This window comes from Vombatus ursinus, unplaced genomic scaffold (assembly GCF_900497805.2).
Source record: "Vombatus ursinus unplaced genomic scaffold, bare-nosed wombat genome assembly UNPS02014798.1, whole genome shotgun sequence".
In the NCBI taxonomy this organism is placed as follows: Eukaryota; Metazoa; Chordata; class Mammalia; order Diprotodontia; family Vombatidae; genus Vombatus; species Vombatus ursinus.
The window spans coordinates 49,545,164-49,552,510 of record NW_020954576.1 but is presented as its reverse complement, the minus strand read 5'-3'; the positions used below and the strand labels follow the sequence as shown (position 1 = coordinate 49,552,510).

Genomic DNA, 7,347 nt, shown 5'->3' with positions numbered 1-7,347 from the left:
TTTTGCTACCTGCATAAAATATTCCTTTGTATTCCATCTTCTGCCTCCATTTTGTTTTCTGGTCAACAGAATGTGAGGGACTGTTTCATTTTGTTTTTGTGTTCCTAGCTCTCGGCACAGTGTGGGAATACAGTAGGCACAATTGCACAGAACATAATTGACTTCGCTGGCAAGATGGACAGAGGCGGGTAGAGCTCAGAGCTCGGAGGACTTTGGCTCTACTCTATGATAGGGACGGACAGTAAGACTACAAGGAGGCCATTCTAGCAGCTTCCACAGATCTACTCTATGGTTCCTGGTTTCCTCCTGGAGAGGAAGCCCTGCGGAAGCCATGTTTGGAGGAGGAAGAGAGGAAGTGGCGTCCTCTTCCCTCGCCCAGGCAAGATGGAGTGGAGGCCGCAGGACTTATAACTGAACCCCCGGCGCCCAGGAGGGGCAGGGGCCTGTCAGGTTGGGACAAGTGCCCATGGAGCTGCCATAGGGTGAGTGACATCTTAGGGCCCTCTTGGCTTCCCCAGCGTGTAAGCGAGGGGAAGCAAAGACGGTGGCTGCGGGAGGACGAGGGCGCGGCAGAGGGGGAGGGGAGAGGTTGAGGGCGCGGCAGAGGGGGAGGGGAGAGGTTACCGCGCTGGAGCCGGGGTGGGGGGAGGCGGTGCAGGCGCATTAAGGCCGGAGGGAGAGAGGGAGCGCGGGCGGAGCCGACGCAGGCGCATGGAGGGACAGGGAATGTGGGGGAGTCTGGGAGGGGAGGGTTAGGGACAGCCGCGTGAGGCTGGGCGGAGAAATAGTCGGGACGGGTTGGTAGAAGGTGCGGTAGGTCTTCGGTGATGGTGGGCTACGTGGGAAGAAAGGAAAAAAGCATTTGAATGCCTGCTTTGTGCGAGGCACTGTGCTAAGCGCTTAACGATTATTATCTTGTTTGATTCTCTAAACAATCCAGGGAGGTAGGTGCTATTAATAATAGTGGTATTATAACTCCATTTTACAGTTAAGGAAACTGAGGCAGACAGGTTAATCCCAGAGTCATCTGTTGGTGAGTTTGGTTGGATTTGAACGCAGGTCTTACTGACTCCAGGCCCGGCACTCGGTGCCCTGTCTACTCCACCAATGTACATTGAAGATATATGCCTTCTAATTGGGAAGGTATCCCAGAGAAAAGGCACCAAGGACAGGAGAAGGGAAGCCTCTTGGAGAAGATGGGGTTTGAATTGACTCTTGAAGAAAGTCGCAAGACGAAGTTGAGGGAGAGAGGCCAGGCTTGGGTCCAAGCCACCATAAAGGCACAAAGGTGGGCAGTGAAATTGTAGGGAAAATTGGAGGCAGCTGTGGTGTAGAGAGCTTTGGATTTGGAGTCAGTCCTGGGTTCAAATTTGACCTCTGTCACTCATTGGTTATCTTACTAAGGGTGTTGGGACTTCTCTAAGCTACTTTATGCAAATCTGCTAGACATTGGGAAACAGCCACCAATGAACTTTGAGTCTCAGATGAGAAATATGTATATGTATGTATATATGAAACATAATATGTAGATAGGGAAAGGCACTAGCAGTCAAAGGATCAGAAACAGCCTCTTTCTGGAAAAAAGAGGCACTTGAACTGGTTCTTGAAGGAAACCAAAATTTCCAAGAGTTAGAAGTTGAGGAGGGAAAGTATTTCAGGCATGTGGCATAGTTGGTGCAAAGGAATAGAGATGGGAAATATCTGGCCAAATCCCAATTTAGGATTACTCCCACTCTCTACTTCCCTCCTTATCTACTGTTGCTGAAGTTAGCTGGAGGAAGGCGCATAAGCTGATTGGGAACACAGCTGACTGGTTTTCTTATCTCATCTGAACCCCCCTAGCAGCCAGGCTATCCTTGTACTCTTCAGCCTAATTAATTCCCTTCTCGCAGAAGTTGTTAGAAACCTTTCTGGCTTCAAACCTCTTGCCTTTCAGCTCTCACTACCTGTTCAATGGGGGACCACTTTTCTGAGAAAATTCAGGCCAGTCAATGTGAACTTCCTTTACTTCACTTCAAAACATGCTGGCATCATCCCCAAGTGTCTCCTCTTTTCCTCTAGTCTCTGATAATGAAATGACTTGTTTCCTTGCTAGGCCATTCCCACTTCCTGTACCCCTGATTCCCTTCCCTTCTGTCCTCTCCGTTACATTGCTTTCCCAACCATCCTTTCTCTCTAAGCTTCACTTTTTCACTATATGCTGCTTGCTTTCCTTCTGCCTCCAAATAGCTCCATCTCCTCTTTCCTTAAAACAGAATTTCACTAGACTCTATTATCACTTCAAGCTAGTGAGCTCACTCACACTTTTTATGTGTGTGTACATACACACACATACATACAGAGAAGGATCTATATTTCTGTATCCCCTTCCTTTTTCAGCCAAACTCCTAGGAAAAACTGTCTACTCTCATTCCTTCCACTTCCTCCCACTCTTCAACCCTTTTCAGTCTTGTTTCCATCCTCATTACCTAACAGAAATGGCTTTCCAAATTTCCAGTGCTGTCTCAGTTGCCAAATATGATACGTTATTCCCATTCCTTGTTCTTCTCCACCTCTCTGCTGCATTTGACACTGTTGATCGTGTTCTGGGTATTCTTGCCCCTCTGGGTTTTCTTGACACCCCCCTCCTAACTGAACACCTGCCAGTTTCCTTTTGCTGGATCAACTACGTAGGACCTGTCATAGACCCTTTTCTCTTTCCTTTGGTAACCTCATCAGCTTCCATAGGTTAACTTAAATTATCACCTCTGTGCAGAAAAGTCCCACGTCCTATATAGCTAGCCCTGTTTTCTTTCCTGAGCTCCATTTTCACATCACTAACTGCCTGTTGGGCACCTCAAACTCAGCATGCCAAAAAGCATTCTTTTCTCACCTCCTCAAACCCTCTCTCAACAAACTTTCCTTCCAGTCTCCCAGGTTTATAACCTTGATGGTATCCTTTTTCACATTAGAAAAAAATTTCTTTTTTAAATTTAATTATTAAAATTTAACAAGAATTTCTTTCATTCCCATCTCCAGTTAAACCAAAAAGAAAGGGGAAAAAAAACTCCTCATAACTAATATGCATAGTTAAAGTGAATTCCTGTATTGTTTATGCCTAAAAATGTATGTCTCATTTTTCATCTCAACCCCATTATCCTCTTACTTTCAGGAGGTAGGTAGTATGATTCATTTTCAGTCCTCTGTAGATGTGCTTTGTCATTGCATTGTATTAGTCAAAGTTCTCAAGCCTTTCAGAATTGTTTTTCTTTATAATGCTGTTGTTTAATTCTATATATTTTTCTTCTGGAGATGTGCTGCTCACTTCACTCTGCATTAGATTGTACAGGGCTTCCCTGTTTTTTCTGAAGCTGTTCGTTTCATCATTTTCTTATGGTGTAATAGTATTCTGTTACAGTCATATACTGTAATGTTTTTAGCAAGCCTCTACAAGATGGGCACCCCATTTGTTTTCAGTTTTTTGTTACTATAGGAAGAACTGCTGTTAATATTTTTTCCTTATGAGTCCTTTTCCTTTTTCTTAGATATCTTTAGGGTACAATTCTAGTAAAGTGAAACACATAGTTCCAAATTGGTTTCCAAAATGGCCGGACCAGTTCATAGCTCCACTAGCCTTGCATTGGTGGACCTGTTTTCCTGAAGCCCCTTCAGTAATTGTCATCTTTCTTTTTTTGTCATCTTTGTCAATCTGACAAGTGTGAAGTGAAATTTCAGAAATTTGTTTTAATTTGTATTTGTCTAATAGTGATTTGGAACATTTTTCCTTATGGTTGGGTGTAGCTAGAAAACTGCCCATTGCTATCCTTAACCATTTGTAATTTGAGGAGTGGTGTTCTTATTTTTATAAATTTAGATCTGTTCCTTATATATTTCAGATGTAAGGCCTTTATCAGACAAACATAAATTTTTTTCCCCAGTTATCTTCTTCCCTTTCAATTTTAACTTCATTGGTTATGTTTGTGGAAAAACATTTTAATTTTCCATAATCAAATTGACCATTTTGTCTTTGTGATTTTTTTTTCCTATCCCTTGTTTGCTCATAAACTCTTCCCTATCTATAAATGTAAGAGGTCGATTTCTTCCTTGCTCCTCTAAAAGGTCTAGATAGAATGATGTCTTTAAGAGGCCACTAGGTGGCCCAGGAGAGTGCTGACCAGTGTTCAAATTCTGCTGCAGACACTTACTAGCTGCTTGACCTTGGGCAAGTCACTTCACCCCCATCTGCCTGTATCCTCTTCTGTAAAATAGGGATAACAATAAGACCTACCTCATGGGACGATTGTGAGGATTAAATGACATAATATTTATAAAACTCTTAGTACAGTGCCTGGCATATAGTAGGTGCTTAAGAAATGCTTATTCCCTCCATGCTTTGATGTCTAAGTCGTGTATCCATCTAGAGGTTATCTTGCTGAGGGCTTATGAGATGTTGTTCAGACTGCTTTCTTGTTTTCTCAGCATTTTTACTTGAATAGTCTTTTCTTTATTGAATGCTGTGGTACTATTTTTGCTCCTGTGTGTTGTGTATATTATCTGTTCCATTGGGGAAAAAAAATCTTTTTCTTCTATACTTTTGGGACCTTTCCCTCCTTTTGATACCTTGTAAATCATTCCCTTGATATTCTCACAATTTTATCGCCTTCAACATGGATCTTCTAATATCTACTAGATCCAGTCTGGCTGCTTTTTTTCCTCTTTGTAATCTTCTTTCCATTTTCCTCTTCAAAAGCCCCTGGGATGACTTTACTTTACTGGATAGCTTGCCAGGCTTTCTTTAGACTGGTGTTACCCTTCACTGCTTTTTTCTGTTTTATGAGATGATACTACTCATGATTGTACATCATTCTTTTAAGATTTTTCAAATGAGTTCATATTCTAACATAGTATTGCCTTTGGTGGCAGTCTCTCTCTGGAACATAAGTTAAATGTGTTTTGAATAAGGTGCTTTCTGAACTCTTGGTCTTGTAGCAATTAATTTATATTGGTTTTAACTTCCAGATAAAATTATTATAGTTGGTGTCAGTGTTGTTTTTATTGTACATTTCCCTTTTTGATTTTCAGTAGCTTGTTAAAAACAGTTTTAAATTTTCTCATACATCACATCCTTTTCTTTTTATTAGTATTTTGATTGGAGCTCTGACTAGTCACTGGTCTGGCTGCACAAATAGCTGATTGCTGTGTGCAGAAGTCTTTCTTCCTGTGAAAACATAGTCATTGTCATTCTTTGTGGTATTTGGTGCTCACCATGACTAGTGCAGGTCTTTTTTTTTTTTTTTTTTTTGAAGAAAGTTTTTGTGGTAGAGAGACCTGAAATTTCCATATCATTATCTACAAGCCTTTGGCTTTTCTTTTCTTTTTTTTTTTTTTTTTTTGCCTTTGGCTTTTCTTATTTCTTTGTTCTGAGCCACATTTTCCCATCTATTTCTCTCCATCTTGACCTTTTCCCACCTTTGCATTGAAGTCGCCAAGAATTTAGAACATGATTTTCATTCAATTTGAAGGGTCTTACTAAGTTCATCATAAAATTTCTCTACCACTTCATCCTTAGTAACTGATTTTGGTGAGTAAGCTGCAGTTATTTTCATGGTATTTTTTGCAGATATTCATATGTACTGGAATACATATTGGCCAAATGTCCCATGAATAACAACATATTTCTTGTAGTTTTATAAAACAAATTCTACCAACTCTTTTTTTTTTCTGCTCCAAGGAGTACCTTCAAGCTGCTCCTCCTTTCCTTATTCTGATTTCACTTATGACAAGAATGTCAAGATTGATTTGATTTAGCTCCTCCAACATCACGTCCACATGTTGATTACTGGAGAAGAATCTCATCGTCAGACAAAGATTGGTGGCATAGAAACTGGGTGATTCTTTGTTCTCTTTGTTCCTTTTCCATCACTTTGCTACCATCACTACTCCTTTTACCATACATAGATCAAGATCATTCAAAATTTGCCCAAGGTGGTCAGGGGAAAAGGAAAAGAACCTATATGTTCTAAAATATTTATAGCAGCTCCCTTTGTGGTGGCAAAGAACTGGAAATTGGGGGGCTGTCCATCAATTGGGGAATGGCTGAGTAATTTGGGGTATATGATTGTGTTGGAATGCTAATGTGCAGTAAGAAATGATGAGCAGGTTGATTTTAGAAAAAGGACAGCTTGCATGAAATAATGAAGAATGAGATGAGCAGAACCAAGAGAATATTGTATACAATAACAGCAATATTGTTTGAAGAGTAACTGTGAAGGATAAGCTATTTTGAGTTACTGATATTCATATCAGCTACAAAGGTCTTATGAAGGAAGATGCTATCCTCCTCCAGAGAAAGAACTGATAGATGGAAGCATGTATTATATGGTTACATGGTTCTGTTTGTGTGTGTGTGTGTGAGAGAGAGAAATTTTAGCCTTCTCTAGTGAGAGGTTGGGAGGTCAAGATGATCCAGTAAAATTTCAAAACAGAAAAAAAAAAACCCTAAAAAAAATCATTCAAGAGGAATGAAGATCTAACAATAGAAGTAACCATGTTCAGTGACTCACTGATAGTAAGTATCAGGTAAGGCATAAAATAGAAAGATGGATGTTAGCTAAAATATTCACCACCATTATACAAGAGAACCAATGCATAGTCCAGGTTGGGGGATTCCTTTTGGATTATGAGGAGTTCTGGACACTCCTGTTTGTGAGTGATACTGTTGATTGCATCGAGCCCCAGTACATTGCAGAGCCTTCTAGAAGAGATCTGTGATTGATCAAAGGAGTTTGACCTGTCCAGCCACACAACAAAGACCAAATCAATGAAGAATGTCTATTGCCCAGATTTCAGCATGCATCTGGATGGACACTATAGAGCTTGTCCAACAGTTTGTATATCTGGAGCAGAAGACAGATGGATACTGAGCTGGGTCCAGAATTGAAAAGAAGAAAAAGAGCAGGCTGGATTGCTTTCAAGATACCACACAGCACTTACACAGACTCTCAAGCTTCCAACAGCAGCAGGGGCCCATCTTTTCAATTCAAATGTTTTTACCAATGTTGCAGCAAGACCGGAAACACCATTATCTTTGAAGAATGGAAGATGAGTATCGTATAGGCCAGTGGAGAGGCACATGGTAGGTGTGAGACTGTAACATAAAATCACCAAGGAAGAATAGGTTGTCATCAACAAACTGAGACAGAAAGAAAATGGGCTGATCACATGGGAGAGTGCATCTACACACATAACATTGGGAGAGCATAGATGAGAGTTGCCCCAGGTTAGGCAGACATGGATAGTTTGCAATCTGCTTTGTTGGAGTAAACTTTCTAAATTATGAGATCACAGATCCATTTGAATATTTGAGCA

General features: G+C 40.8%; 1 protein-coding gene across 7 annotated transcripts in view; it reads left to right on the top strand.

The window, feature by feature from the left end:
* The first annotated feature begins 328 nt into the window (after positions 1 to 328).
* MDM4 (MDM4, p53 regulator) overlaps positions 329 to 7,347 on the top strand; it is a 65,386-nt gene continuing 58,367 nt past the window's right edge. For all 7 annotated transcript variants that reach the window (XR_003569926.1, XR_003569925.1, XR_003569927.1 and 4 more), the window contains exon 1: positions 329 to 482. The gene's annotated coding sequence lies outside the window, so the exon portion shown is untranslated. The remainder of the gene's footprint in view (positions 483 to 7,347) is intronic.